The 16,301-nt window shown below is 37.2% G+C and overlaps 4 pseudogenes; 2 read left to right on the forward strand and 2 right to left on the reverse strand.

The window, feature by feature from the left end:
• Window positions 1-1,973: 1,973 nt before the first annotated feature.
• On the reverse strand, window positions 1,974-3,079 carry LOC147458771 (uncharacterized; annotated as a pseudogene).
• A 1,202-nt stretch (window positions 3,080-4,281) lies between these two features.
• Window positions 4,282-6,923, forward strand: LOC147458772 (uncharacterized; annotated as a pseudogene).
• A 3,639-nt stretch (window positions 6,924-10,562) lies between these two features.
• LOC147458773 (uncharacterized) lies at window positions 10,563-12,604 on the forward strand (annotated as a pseudogene).
• A 1,112-nt stretch (window positions 12,605-13,716) lies between these two features.
• On the reverse strand, window positions 13,717-14,741 carry LOC147458774 (uncharacterized; annotated as a pseudogene).
• Window positions 14,742-16,301: the final 1,560 nt, after the last annotated feature.

A 16,301-nucleotide genomic window follows, 5' to 3' on the forward strand; every position in this document is an offset into this window, starting at 1 on the left:
GTGTCATTAGAGGAATATTGGGGTCGCTTGAGGGCCTTTTAAGAATTGAGAAAAAATCCAGCGCAACCAATGGCATGGAAGGCACCGTAACGGAGATATTTTTCAATAAATTATGCATAATATATGAACCTAATTAAAAAAAACATCAATTGATAGAGAAAAAATATATTCTTTTGAAGAAAATCTCGCAAAAGTAATCTAATGATTATGATTTTGTAAAGTTTCAAATAAAAGAGAAGCTTTCTTAGATTCTCCTCATTAAAGTAGCACTCATAATAAGGAGATACAAGAAAAAAATAAGAGAAAACTTGATCTCTTTACGTTTTGACCTTGTCGTAGTCTTCTCTCTCCGTTAAACACTGCAAACAACTTCTCTATCATCTATAATCTTCATGGCTTCTGTGGAAAGATCAAGAAAGACACTAGCAACTATTGAACCTGTCATTGTTTCAAATAATCTTGATGGGAGAAATCAATGGATACCACTTGTGGTAACAAAAGGCTCTTGGATATTACTTCAATCAAGAAAGAGAAGAAGAACAAGCTCAAATGAGTTTTTGGCTTCATGGAAAGGAAGTGTGAAAGACTTCAGAGTCAATGAGAACAGAAGAAGTGTTAAAGAAGTTCTTGTTCAACATGTATACATGCATAGAGAAATTACTCTAAGTGACTGGCCTATCTATCTTCCAATAAACACACCAAGCTGTAGTTCTTTTGGTTTTTCTTATGCAAGTATTAGGTAGGACAAATCTTCATTTTGGTTTTCTTTCCCCTTTTGCATATGTTTATCCTTCCTCCTACGAAGAATGGCAATCAATGGAGTGCATTATTGGTGTTTTTAATGTTTACCATTCATTTGTAGGCAAGCAACAATATCTAGGAAGAACAAACAGGCAGCTTACTGAAATGGGAGTCTTTTTTTACAATTGTTTCTTTCATGTGGGAAATGACCTCTCTTCTGGAACACTAGAATATATCTTTTTACCAGCATTCACTAGCATTGACTGGCCTCTTCCAAAAAGTGAGATTAGTGAAGCTTTTCGCCTGAAACTTTTTCATGAAGTTCAAAAAGGACTAAAGCCAGCAGCTAGTCAAATAGTGAAAATCAAGATATGCATGCCAATTCATGTCTTTATTGATTTCTTTACAACCAGTGAGACCATTAGATTGAAGAATACCATGCTGGTTTGCAATAATATCGACTATGATAGTATTTTGGAGTTTTTGGATAAGAGATGGGATTACAAAATCAAGGAAGGAATACAATGCAAAGTAGATTTGCAATCTGTGAATGTTAAATACATGATTAAATCCCAAAATTTTATTTCATCATTTTATTATCACCGAGATCATAGGGTAAGAGGTGCTTGGATACCACTTGATCAAGATCTCGAATGCATGCATGAAAATCATTTGAAGCAAGTGGATATTTGGATGGATTTGCAACTTCAGACAACCATATCAATAGGTCAACGATGCACACTCTCACAACTCAGACATGATTTAATTACAGAGGATGAAGTGGACCTTCCACAAAACTTTATTTTTTAAATCGATGGACAAAGAGTAAGATTTTTTGTACTTTTAATTTTATCTGAAGAACATTCTTAACAACTTTCCAATGCAGATCTCTAAAAGAGGAGAGAGGAGAATAGGCTGTGAAAGTTTTGAACATGACTTGATTCACATTGTTTCAATATAAGTAAGTACTTCATACAAAACATTTGATACTAAATATCTACAAATCCAAAATTATCTAGTTTTTTTATGTTCAATCTCTACATTGTCATCTTTAATTTTGGTCTTCTTTTCTTCACTTTGATCTTCTATTTAAGAGGTCTTCAAAATTGTGGAGATTGAATCATCATGAGGCTGGGATCTTGGTAAAGTGAAGTCACTGGTTTGAGGATCTAACATCTCCCAATCAATGTCTTCCAATCCTCCTTGTGGAAGATTTGGAACATCCTCCAAATTCAAATCAGCCTCTTTGATGGTGCTTCTTTTTTTGTTGTACGCCTTTTCCAACTAAGCTCTTCCTCCTTGTCTTCATCAAAGGTCTCGCATGGGCCTTTAGGCTCTTCAACTTTGGAAAAGCTCTTTTCTTTTTCCCAGCTTCTTATTGAGATTCTATCTACTATATCCTTGATCATATGCATTTTGAACTGCAACAAATCAAGCTCCGTGTAATCTTGCATTGGCATCTACAATGAAGTTAAACCGCTCCTTGTAGTTCTTACCTTTTTTGTTTCATCTTCATGACCGGATAAATGGCTTAGAAGTGCTTTCATACTATACAATACAATGTTTAAAGTTTCTCAGAATTAAAACACAAACTGATCTTATGCTCAAAATAACATTGTAATTAATGATATGTTGACTATTTCTTACACGGATACTTTTGTGTGTTGTTTCTTTGAGTAACAAACCTCCTTGGTGGAAAGACTCAATTGCAGGAATTACAAGGTTCACGACTGGAAATGTTTTTTTAGCACTCTTAAAATATTGATCTTTACAAAAAAATATTCCTTACTTTTTGATTTTGGGGTGGATAGTTTCTGGAAGAGAGTTGAAGTAGCGTGTGTATTTCTCTTGGATGTCTATAATTGCAAGGCTCTAATGTCTCCTATGTAGATAAGAATAACATGTATTAGCTCAATGGAATATATTTGTAACTTACCTTGAGAAATAAGCGACTATGACCAATCTCACTGTATCTGAACAATATGTAAACCATGGAAGGAGTTCTTTTGGAGCCTTCCTTGCATTGAGGATTTGAGAAATTGCACAATCTAAAATAAAAACATCTAGTTGAAATCTTCATCAAGTTCAGAATTTATAATACTGCAAAACAACTCTAACCATTAGATGTACATCCATCAAATATGTAGCAACTGAAATCTAGCTACTTCGGAAAAAGAAATTACCTTGCAGTGAACAGAACAAAAGTATCCGATAGATCTGCATCTCTACTTTTCAACATTTCAATTTCTTCATCTCTTAAAGTATAGCCTTCTGGATGTCCTTGGTCCGCCACAAACACTTTGACATTCTCTCCCAAACCTTCTAATCTTTTGATCATAAAGTTCTGTTGATGAAGGATCATTAAATGTTGAGCTAAGGTTTGTTGTTTCCATTTATCTTCTTCCATTCTTTTGAAATTTTCCAATTTCTCTTGATTTAATCTAGTATCCTTATCATGTGCTATATCCGAACTCTTCACTCTACCTTAGTATTCTTATCATGTGTTATATCCAAACTCTTCACTCTACCTTTAGGTAGCCTTGCTGAAGGAACCAATAGAATATCTCTCATTTTTTGTCTACAAAGATTGGTTCATGCCGAAAGTTTTCAGACTTTGATCTAAGCATTGTGAGACTACTAAAATCTTTCCACATGACAGTAGCTCTATGTGCATGAGCAACAAGAATATATGTGTCATTTAAATACTCTATCAGGTAGTCTTCACAAGCTCCTTGAACACACGCTAAAGCTATATGTCCCCATCTCAATCCCTCTTTACTTTTGTCACTAATTTGCTTGACAACTAGAGCAAATGGAGCTTTTGGAATACAAAAGGTTACTTTATCTTCTTGCTCCTTTCTAATCTTGCTAAGTACACTTATGCTTTGCGAAACACGTCTTCGTCGAGCTCTAATCAAAGTCTCTGCAGATGATTGAATATTATCTTTTTGTTGATCCATTCTCTTTGCAATTTGATTTGTTCTAGCCATGAATTTGTCTACAAACAAAAAACCAAAAGAAATCAAATATCAAATTTAACTCTTTATCCTTTTTGTATTCTTATTTTTTTGAAAGATTTGAGTTTTCTCATTCATATATCTTTGTATAGTGAGGCTCTTAAATTCTACTCATATGTATATCTTTGATATTTGTGAAGATACCATTTGATAAATAATGAAGAAAAAAAACTGTTTCACTGATATAGATTTTATGATTTTTTCAAGCCAGAATGTAGCTATTGTGTAAAAAGCATTAGTCCTTTAAGATTGAAACTTATTTTTGGGCATAATAGGTATGTTTTAACCCCTCCCTCTCCCCCCCAATTGCTCCATAGTAAATGCACTTTTTGTGCAAAAAGCTTGAATCTGTTAAGATTTGAAAAGCCTTTTCGACATAATGGGTACATTTCAATGTTTTAAGAAATTTTTTATTCGAAATACGTCGTCCCCCCCCCGGCACTTCCCCTTTCCTCAAATTTGGAATGTACCTATTGTGCAACAAACTCAATTCTCTTATTTTTTGAAACGTCTTTTTGGCACAATGGGTATAATTCAAGTTTTTGAGAAAGTTTGTTTGAACCCCCCTCCCCCCCCCCCCCCCCCCCCCCCCCCCCCCAAAACACTATGCTTCCCCAGTAAATGTACCTACTATGCAAAAACCCCAATTTTTCCATGATTCAAAGTGCCTTTTTGGCATAATAGGCATAGTTTAAATTTTTTAAGCCATTCCTCCCCTCCTAGTCTTCTTAAACCTCCCCTCTCTCTCGACATTTATTTCTCGAAACTCTTGAAGCTTGTCAAAACCAAAAGAGAATAGGGAATTCCTAAAATCCTCTTGATTTTTAGGTCTCGCAATAGGCAAGGTTTAAGAATAGGGTCTCTCTCTCTCTCTCTCTCTATCATCTAAGATAATGCTCTATGTAATGTTTGGGTGGTATAGTCTGAGATTTCATAGAGAGCATGTGTTCCATGGAAGAAGCTTAACTGGGATTTCTTGTGTCTAAGAAGTACGTTTGCAATGGTATATATGATGTTAATAAAGAAATAAGATCTTGAATCTCTGTCAAAATACCACCACAAGCCCATAGAATAGTGCCAATAAGCAGACATTGATTGCCCCTCAAAAAACAAGACAAGCCTCGCTAGGCACAAACATCCCTAGACTAACAACCTCTCCTGCTCCAAAGCAGATTACCCCATACATTTAAAGGAAAGGGCTACTAGGTCGTATGTATACGTGAGAGAAAGATAGACGTAATGAGAGATTTCTACTTTCTGTTGGACGGTGCATCAAGCCAAGCCAAGCAGACCATGTGCACCCAAGGATGGAGAGAGGTGGACAATGGTGGGAAAATATGAAAAAAATCAGATTTTTTATATTAGAAGAGTCGCCACATCGGGCAGCATCACAATTGAGCTGGAGGGGATTTCGCAATAGCAACCACTTCATAGAGGTTTCCTACATGTTAGCCTTGCAAAAGCCTATCTGTGCACATCAAAAATTGCCTTCTTTTCTCTATCATTATGGTCTTTGCCTTTTAAGGCCGATTCTTTCATGGTCTGTGTGTGTGTGTGTGTGTGTGTGTGTGTGTGTGTGTGTGTGTGTGTGTGTGTGTGTGTGTGTGTGTGTGTGTGTGTGTGTGCCCAAAGGGCAAAGGCTGTAGAGATGCCTTCTCTTTTTGGTGACTAAAATATAAAAGAAGGTTGAGTTGTATTTTCAAGCATTTTTTGATAGGCCAAAAATGCTGATTGGTCGAAATAAGATAGTGGGTACTCATTTAAATGAAGAGTGTGTACATCCAATGATAACATGTCTTGAGTTTTGAAATATGAAGTGAAAGCTTATTTTCTCTCATTTTCATTGTCACCTCTGCTAGTTAGGTGTTGGCATAGAAAGGCAGTTGCTTCTTGCTAGTGTTGGCCAACTGGATTTGCTAACTGATCTTCAAGCGCTTCTCTGAGAAGAAGGTGCCATTTTGTCTGTGCAGGGCTTCCGCAATATTATCCCGACCACTAGGAAGTCGCCTATGAGTTCTTCTGCAAGGGCAAAAAGCATCTTCTCTGTGAGATTCCAGGTGGAAAACTGCACAAAATAGCCGTTCTTCTCCCATAAATTCTACAAAGGATTTGATAATGCAAAAATAATCCGTAGTATAGCAGTGGTGACCTCTTTCCTCACCCATGGCTTCTCCGCAGAGTGAGGTGCTCACAACTGCAGCAGCTGCGCACCATGCGGGTAGGCAGCAAGCTGCATCAGCAGTAGCAGCTCATAGCAACATGACACACACAAGTAGCATGGGTGGGGGTGGAGTGATGCTTTCGCTATCCAATGAGAATGAACGCTTACGCCGTGATAATACTCTTCTTTTGAAGCTGACACGCATGAAAAAGCTCTACCATGACATTATCATGTATGTCCAGCATCAAAATCTGTAGGCACAAGGTCAAGGTTCTCGAGTGTTATGTGGTCCTAGTCACGGGCAAGCAAGCCAACTATCCTCGCAGGCGTCTATCTTTCACATACCTAGCTCTTAGAGAAGCCTTGATTATCCCTCACCTTGTATGAGTGCTGTGAAGTCTAACATGGAATCCCCTACATCTAGACAAACTTGTGCATGGGGGAATGGAACAACATTGGTTAGTATGAGTAGTGCAATAAATACCCTTTGCAATTCCAGTATCGATGCATGCTCCACAGTTTTCGGCTATGGCGGGCGGGCCGACCTAACCTTGCCATGTTGCAAAACACCTACAACATTCTGGAGTTAGGAAACTCCGATTTACAAGTTTAATGTGACAAGTTTTAGTACTACTCCAACAACAAGAACACTCTCTATATCAACTACATCCAGCGACAAGGCAATTGAGACCAGTAATGATGCTAAAGATGTTGTCGATGGCAGCGAAAAAATCCCATCGAAGCTCTTTGCAATGCCCTTGCAATCGACTAGGAAATGAGTGCATGAAGACGATGAAAAATCTCATGATGATCAGCTTGTTCTAGATGAAGATGCATTGATGTCAAAGAGCTCAGTCACAACCAACTTGACTTTATTGAAAAGTGTCAGAACTAATTTTGAGCTTGCCTTGGAGCTCAAGTAGCCCTGTATGAGCTCCACTAGCTCCATGCATGCTCCTTGGCTTAAGTTTAATGCTTCTAGGTATGAGCAAGTTTACAATTAATTTCATCTTTGTTGTCTAGATTGCAATTAAGTGGAGAATTGTTTGGATTCTTTCTTCATTATTGGAGTGACAGGCCTTGTGATTTAATCACTTCTTGTAATGTGAGTAATGTCATAATAATCAATATCTAATTCTCCTAAATGATTTTCTCATATTAAACTGATCATTTAATGTGGGGAACTGCCAGGGGAGAAAAGGCTAGAATATTGGTTAAGCTAGCAGACCGGCCACAGTAGGGATCCAAAGGAGGGAAAATAGGGATCCAAAGGGGGGGCCATCTGCAAAAGATCCACGTGCAACAATGGGCTAAAAAGACCCTAAGGTTCAACCCATTAAGACTTCCAAAATGCTAAGGTTCCAAAATTCAAAGGTTGTGTACAAAGGGTTAAAGCTTAGGGGGAATTGGATGCTTTGTGTGCTCTCCAAAGTCAACACATATCCCTACATGGGAGGGGGCGAGCCCTTCTTCTAGGGGATGAGAGAGAAAGCCACACACACACACACACAGGCTCCCTTTACACAAAGGGAATGAGGGACACATGTCAGCTCCCTCGCCCAGATGCCCACAAGGTGAACCCAATTCCTATTGGATGGCCTTGGAGGTGGACCAATGAGAATTAGGCTAGAGTAAATCTAGTTTAATTAATTTAAAAACACTTAATAAAAGAACCAATGAGAATTAAGTCCTCTAGAAGACTATTAGACAGTCTCCCAAGGGGTCCAATGAGCATTCAACAGCCCAATGGCTTGCCTGATTCCTATTGGCCAGGAGGCAAAGGGGCCCAATGAGAGTTTAGTTGAATTATCAAATTACCTAAAGCTCTCACAAAAGGGCACATGTCAGAAGGCTATCACTTATGCTGCTTAATAGTCATTGGCTTGACTTGGGGAGAGCCAATGAGGGCTTAGCAAGAGGGCTCGCCCAAGAGAGAGAGAGGGGGCTGATTTTTGCAAGGCATATCACACACACACTCACACAATCTCATGTGTGAAGAAAGAGAATACTATCTCTTCCCAAGCTAATTACTAAGCTAAGCTATGCTAATATGAGTGATTATGTGAGGAGATGTACATCTTTCTCGTAAGATACTCCTTCTTCTTCTCAATCTACTCTTATACCCTGCTAGCTCTCACCATCTTCGAAGGTGTGTGAGGTCTTGGGTCTGAGAACGGGGATAATTCAAGTTGTGTTTGCTTAGTGCATGAAGCTTTCATCTTCATTGCACTAGCTAGTCTTGAAGGAACACAAAGAATTGTATTGTACAACGTCTCTCTTGATGGGAGAAACCATAATACAAAGCCTTTTGGAGGGGGGACCGGCTCCATGCAAATCCGGTCCTCAACTGTTGTCATTAGCTTAATTTCTCTCTCTTTTGAAAGTATTGTCGATGTTATCTAACTAGGTGTTATGCTTTTTTTTGCTCTCTCCACCCAAGCACTCTTGTAATTCTCATTAGGAATCTATTCTAATGAAATGCCCACTATGTTCATGCTAATTTCCACTACACATAAGTTTTTAGACCATTAAATGTTACAAGTAACATGCCACTAATACGTTTGGACATTTGGGAAAGTGTAAACTAATACAACTCTTACATAATAGGACCAGGCTCTTAAAGAAAATTAAAGAAAAGCAATTTCAAGTTATATTATATGAAACCAACCGTTAAACTTACCTTGTTCCTTGATTGCTCTCTGGCTACGTCGAAGTAGAACCACACGCTGCCTACGGCGCCCTCCTACAACAGCTTTCGTCGTCGTTGTGAAGTCCCCAAGTGCCGCAGACTCCTGAGTACTTGTCATTGACGTGCAGAGACGTCAACCCGTGCACCAATTTCTCGTAGTCGCACAGCAAAGGCTATAAAAAAAATTCACAGGTAGACGGATGCTATCGATTTCTTTGTGTGCTGCAATACTATGAATTGTCAAGCTTTTACATTTTTGAGGCCTTGATGGAAGCAACTATCATGGCACTATCTCCTCCTGGCAGAAATCTCTTGCGTTCTCTCTCTCTCTCTCTCTCTCTCTCTCTCTCTCTCTCTCTCTCTACCTTCGCCGGCTATGCCTAGGTTTACATTTTTGAGGCCTTGATGGAAGCAACTATCATGGCACTATCTCCTCCTGGCAGAAATCTCTTGCGCTCTCTCTCTCTCTCTCTCTCTCTTTCTCTCTCTCTACCTTCGCCGGCTATGCCCAGGTTGAAACGCCGCATAAAAGCTCTCTCTCTCTCTCTATGTGTGTGTGTGTGTGTGTGTGTGTGTATCTCAGCTTCTTGCAATGCATGTGCTATGACTGTAGAACCTCGGCTAGCTCTCCTTCAACCTTGTGTTGTGCGTGCGTGTGCGTGTGCGTGTGTGTGTGGTGTGTGTGTGTGTGTGTGTGTGTGTGTGTGTGTGTGAGAGAGAGAGAGAGAGAGAGAGAGAGAGAGAGAGAGAGAGAGAGAGAGAGAGAGAGAGAGAGAGAGAGAGAGAGAGAGAGAGAGAGAGAGAGAGAGAGCATCTAAGTAGATTCTCATGCAGGTTTCAATTTTCAAAATGGTAGGCACATACTCATGTGTTTGTGTTGTGGATACATGGAAGCATATGCGCATACCTAGTTCTATTCCCACTATTGGGCAATGGCAACGTTAGTGGGAATGTCACATAGTATTACAGAATGTTATGCACGCCTTAGAGTTGATTGTCGTAGACTACCATGAATTTATACCTTTCACGCTACTCTAAAGATGAAGCTTATCCTGGATTAGTCTTAGTATATATTTTAATTTAATAGTAAACATCATGAAGGTTTTTGTCCAAGTAACGGCTTATTAATATTGTGCTATTTCTTTCTTGTTGCAACAGTGTGTGCGCCTTATCAACTACCTTATGTCTGTTTTGATTTGTCTTGTTCAATGCTTGTTTAAGTGCAAGGATTCACTGTGACTAAGTGCTAGAATTCACTGTGGCTAAGTGCTCTCAAGATTTATGCAAAAAATATAGTACATAAATGTTTGTATTAATTTATACTTGTGGACCTTCAAATATTGGCTAGACTCAAACCACTTCCCTTGTTGCTTTGATATTGTTGAAGTTGTGTGGCTAAGTGCTCTCAAGATTTATGCAAAAAATATAGTACATAAATGTTTGTATTAATTTATACTTTTCGACCTTCAAATATTGGCTAGACTCAAACCACTTCCCTTGTTGCTTTGATATTGTTGAAGTTGTGTGTGACGTGGGTACATGGGAGCATATATAAATACCTAGTCCTATAGCCATTATTAGGCAGCGACGATGTCAGTGGGGACGTTGTGGTATTGAGTTAATACTATGCATAATAGAGTTACATTGTCTTCTGGATAGCTATTGTTGTATAGAGAAAATTGTAAAGTTTTTTTTCAAAGTGATGGAAAGTTGATATTGAAATAAGCCTTTCTTTATTCAGTGGTGTAAAGACCCTATGAAGTACCTCATTTTGTTTTGATTTTTTCTATTGATGCTTCTTGGAGTGCTAGATGTCATTGTGCTTGAGTCACTCTCTAGAGTTACAACGTAAACTTCATATGGTTCTAAGCCTCTTGTATTGGCAATTTTTTTCTGATACAAACCATGGCTATGCAAAAAAACACTATATATATATATATATTGGATACAGACCATGGATATGCAAAAAAACCAAGATGACATTACTAAAGACAATTCCTCAAGTATATATGATGATTTGGAAGAGCTTGAGAAAAAGAAAACCAAAATAGGTAACTTTGCTCTATAAAAATAGCTAACACAGAAAAGAAATTGTACATATTAATCTTTTATTGGTTCTTGTGGAACAGAGATAGAAGACCCAGAGAGTTTGCTTATAGAGCTAATCTATGAGAGAAAAGCCCTTGACAATTATGATCTCTACGACAAAATGTTTAATACTCCTCTGGATATCTCAAAAATATTATCCTTTTATTCAACTTTCCTAGAGGATCAAGCTTCAGATTATGACCGATTGGTGAAGGCTAGAGAGATAACCTATCTTGGAGAAGTATATGTACATGCAATAGATTTTATAAAAGATTTTCCATCCGCAACTTCGAGACTAAACAAAAAATATTCCGCAATTCTAGAGACTAGCAAACTCGTTCTCTTACGTTGTCCAAAATGTAAGCATGAATGTCAACTCCTTAAGAGAAATGAGGGATTCTTAGTGTGATTGTTTTTGATTCAAGATGATGAAGGGAAGTTAGAGGAGGAAGAGACTAATAGTCCTATCATTGGAGAGAGTAATGAAGATGTTGAATTTGAAGAAGAGCTTGATATGTTACTAGAAGAACAAGAATCTGAAAATCTTGACCTTGCAATAGTTAGATTAGATACCAAGGTCTTTGAAAGGCTTAGTAAGCCTATGGAACACTTACCTATACCTCTTTTGCCAACCTTTCCTCTCAATGAATGTGAGCATGTCCTATTGGCTGATGTTCAAAGAGCTTTCAATCTCAGAGAAGATGATGAAGGGGAGTTAGAGGAGGAAGAGACTAATAGTCCTATCATTGGAGAGAGTAATGAAGATGTTGCATTTGAAGAAGAGCTTGATATGTTACTAGAAGAACAAGAATCTGAAAATCTTGACCTTGCAATAGTTAGATTAGATACCAAGGTCTTTGAAAGGCTTAGTAAGCCTGTGGAACACTTACCTATACCTCTTCTGCCAACCTTTCCTCTCAATGAATGTTAGCATGTCCTATTGGCTGATGTTCAAAGAGCTTTCAATCTTAGAGAAGATGAAGTACTTGCTATTCTTGCTGAAAGATGGAATTTTAATGTGGGTAATGATGATGAGCCAATGAAATATATAGACTTTGTGGAGCAAGAACCTACATTACAACCACTTGAAACATGTTTCAACTCAAGAATAGCTCTTAAAATATGTTTTGATAAGGCTTTGGAATATTTTGAACCTACTGAAGAAGAGTTTCTCTTAGCAAAACAAACTATTAAGGATCCTCACTTTCCAAATGAAAAAGACAACGATGCAGGGTCAAGTACATTCAAAGATACTGTTCCAATTGTAAAAGAGCTATTGAACCATGAGAAGATGAAGGGGTCCATCAACATTTGGAATGAAAAACAACTAATACATGATGAAAATATTAGTGTAATTATTTTTCACCTAGTTGTTGCTTTTTTTCAAAGCTATTTGTCCTATCTTAATTTTATTTTTGTTTTGAAGGTACAAGCACACAAGGATGGCTTTTGAAGAGACCAGGAGGATCAAGGACACCTGACCTTAGTAGGGATGCAGATTTCAAGTTTTATATAGGAAAAATAACGAGTCCATATATTTTTATATTCCATTCAAAGTACTCTGTGGATGCATACATATCAATCTTTGCATTGAAGACATTGTCAAGATATTTGGGTGGCTATAAAGTTCCTGCAAATAGCAACAAAGTCATTCTTCTTGAAAGGAATAGTACAATTGATTTTTTTGGGTATGCTCATGGTCTCCAAGGATCCTTAAGTGGACATTATTTAACACAAACAAGACATGCAATTTCCATTGGAGAAAAAGATCCAAGAAGGTTGACACCAGGTGGTAGAAGACATTTTCTACGACATTGTTAGTTCAAAAGATTTCAAGACCAACAAAATACATCAAAGGATGCTTTGGAAGAAGACGAAGACATGAAAATACTTGAAAAGCTTATGTAGAAACCAATAAGTGAAAGTATATAGCGCATGTATATATGCTTACTCTTTATTTTTCTATTAGCTGATCATTAAGAGACCAAACTTTGTAATCTCTAGTTGTAGTTGATCTCCATGAATCTAACTTTTGTTGTGCACTAGAATTCTTCCAACATTGTCGTTTTTGAATTTATTGAGATATTTTGATTGCCTGTGCTTGTCTTCTTTCGTTTAATACCTTGTATCTTTGTTTTTGAAGAATAATCTTTCTGTAAACCCAATAGAAAACCTCTTCATAACTGTTGGCTCTAGTGGTTCCACCACCATGTCGTGTATGGCGAAAATAAGCTCCTCGTGCTTGATAATGTGACTTTTCCATTCCTTGTGTGCTCCATATTGCAGGACATCCATATGTTTTTGCAAACCATCGAATATGATTGTATAAAATATGCTGTAAATGAGTAGTACGTCAGATTAAGACACAAAAATTGCATGAATGTTTATGGCAGGCATGTAGTTTGTGGGTTTATATCAAAATAAAACATAAATAAAAAACATACCATGTAATGTGTTATGTTCTGAGATGACCAAGCCTCTTGCATGCTCTTGCCAAAAGATTGGAGTGCAAGTCTCAACTTTAAGTTGTCCTCTTGATTTCATGTTTTCTTGTCAAATATACAAAAAATTTCATCCAAAAATATCCAAACCTTTGCTTTACTATTCCTAGCTTCACCTATGTCAGCATGATCTTTAACTGCATCATGTAACATCTTCCACATGTTAAATCTAATTGTGGATGTTGAAACATTATCATGGTTTGATAGGAATCTTTGTGCTTTAACACCACCAATTGATGGTTTTGTTGGAACTTCATGTAATGATGTTGATCTCTTAGAGCATTTTATGATTTTGACATGACCTCCATGAAGTCCTATGCTAGAAAGTACTTCTTCAATTTTTTGAATGCCTTCTTTTGACACCTTTTCAGGTTTAAGCTTCCATGCAAATTGGATATACAAGTAAATTATTTTCTCCACAATTCTATACAATGCATGTAATGTACAAGTATGTACATGTGATAGTGGAATATTCAAAACAGGTTTCAAGTTTGGATCTTGAAGATCCCTTGTAGGTTTCTATAATTGGCTTTGATGATTTAAATAATTTGTCGACTGCATACAATATAAACAAGAAGACTTCGAAAGAGCACCTTTCGAGATGTTATACATGCATTTCAATGTTTTGAGATCACCTGCCATGTGCCATTCAACAAAAAAACTACCAACATCCTTCACATGCAAAAGTTCTCCTTCGGTTTGTTTTTGAATAATTGTTGGTATTTGGGTTTGATGAAATACCTGATATACAATATCATCATCTTCTTTGTCAACCTGCAATAATCATTATTCATGGTCACTTAGGCCTCAAATGCGTGATACAAAAAGAAAATTTGCAAGTAATCTAAGCCATATTTAAGAGAAAATGTATTCAATATTTTACCTCAAATAATCCAAGCCACCATATAACTTTTTTTGATTGCACAGTGAAATCTCTCTCTTTCTCACCGTTCGGGCTTACTATCAGTGTTCGATTCATGAGCGTGATTGTCACCCACTCAGTCTTTTTGTGCTTCAACATTTCACATTCGTCAAGCTTGATTACAAAAATAAGTTTTATGCCAACTTCCTCCGGAGTTATTTGATATAAATTGACCATTTTCTGTTGAAGATTCTCCAAATCAAAAAATATATTGTTAAAGTTGTTGAAGTGCACCACTCTCTTGTTTGCAGAAAAGTCTCCTGCAATGTGTAGGGGAGGACCCAAAAAATCTGTGACTTTTAAGTTGAGCATTCTTCTTGACTTTTTCATTCTAGCAGGGGTAGGTAATATAGATGAAGGGATTTTCTTATCTTTGAGTATACTTTTCACCTCTTTGAAAATCTGTGTAACCCATTCTACTTATACCACCATCATCAATGACCTTTTGAACATTTGAAGTACTCACCTGTTCTTCATTAATGAACTCATGGATAACATTTTGTTTCACCTTCTTGAATTTGGAAGATTCAATAAGCTCTTGAGCAATAGATGGTGAGATCAAAGAAGAATATGATTTATTTGCCATGACATGATCAATATTCTCTTTTCCTGGATGCATCATATCTCTACAAAGTAAGAAAAAACAAATAAACTTTTCAGGCATTTTATTCAAGATTGCAAAAGAAATAATGCAAGAGAATCATAACTTTATGGCTTGAATTCTTCTTTTAAGTCCACCACTCCCTGCTTTCAACGTTTCAATATTTGAAATTGTTTGACATCTTTGTCTGAAGCCCAGAGGAGTAGTCTAAATCAGATATAGTCTTAGTCAAGGAATTGACTTTTTGATTGTTCAAGAGATGATTTTGATTCAAAATAGCATTTTCTTCTGCCAACCTCTGATTCAAAGCAATTACTTGCTTTAATGTCTCCAACAAATGGCAACAATAGCCATAAAGACCCTTTGCTCCATCTCCAGCAAATTGTAAAAGAGATGTAGGATTTTTAGTTCTAGGAGTTGAAAATGTGCAAGGATCTATCGGATATATACTCCCAGCACACCATAAATCTAAATTTTGATGACCCAAACATCTCAAATGGTGTTTCTGATCAGATAGATGTAAGATTATGGGCTTTGTTTCTTTTTTGTAAAGGCTCGTATTCTTCATCTATTTCAATATGAAGATTGTACCTACATTTGCATTGAGAACTAGATGAAACACACTGAGAAAAGTTCTCCATTGTAAGAATAAAGAAGGAAGATGAGATTTGGCAACCAAATAGGTATAAAAGCTTATGTTTAACTTTTTACTTGCCACCATTTTTATCTTTTGCCGCATAAAATTTGTTTTTACCGCCATGAAGCATGAAGCAATCATGACAAGATATAGATCGTTATTAGTTTTGCACAAACTCTCACAAAGATACATGTCTTGAGATATATTTTGATTTACAAATGTTTCTTTACCTAATTCTAATTTTTATCAAAATCTTTCTCTAAAAATTCTTTTCATTTAAATTGTTTAAAGCTGGGTATTCTTAGAGGGCCCAAAAGAGACCTCAAAAATCCCCTAATGGTAGGGCATGTAGAACAACTAATAGCTCTTTCTCATAAATGCCTAAGACGCGTTCATATGTATCGAGCCTTTAACTCTCATATGCTATGGCATGCCCTTCTTGAAGCAAGACTGATCCAAGTCTACTACCACAAGCATCACATTGGACCTCAAATGGCTTTGAGAGATCCGGAAGCATGAGAAATGGTTGGGAGGTAAGCTACTCTTTGAGCTTGTCAAAAGCATTTTGCTCCTTAGTAGTCCAGAAATACTTAACGTTCTTCCTAGTTAAGTCATGTAATGGTCCTGCTATTTGAGAAAATTTTGCTATGAAGCGTCTACAGTATGCACACGTACCAATAAAGCTTCTTAGCTCATGTAGATTCCTTAGGTTCCTTGCTCTTTGGATTCCTCCTCTCATATGAGAGAGAGTCTTGTTTTGGGGGTCTCTTCTAGAGGCCTCCTAATCTCTCTCTTCTCTTGGAGAGGAAGGGAAATCCCATAAGCGCAAAGTTGTAGCAAAGCAGGGTTGCCCAATATCTTGCTGCAACCTAGTCACAAGATAATTGAGAAACATGGGGGCATCATCATTAGCATCTTCATGTGCAGGTTTATTCTACTCTCTT

This window comes from Adiantum capillus-veneris, chromosome 4, assembly GCF_014529385.1.
Source record: "Adiantum capillus-veneris isolate H3 chromosome 4, ASM1452938v2, whole genome shotgun sequence".
Classification (NCBI taxonomy): domain Eukaryota; kingdom Viridiplantae; phylum Streptophyta; class Polypodiopsida; order Polypodiales; family Pteridaceae; genus Adiantum; species Adiantum capillus-veneris.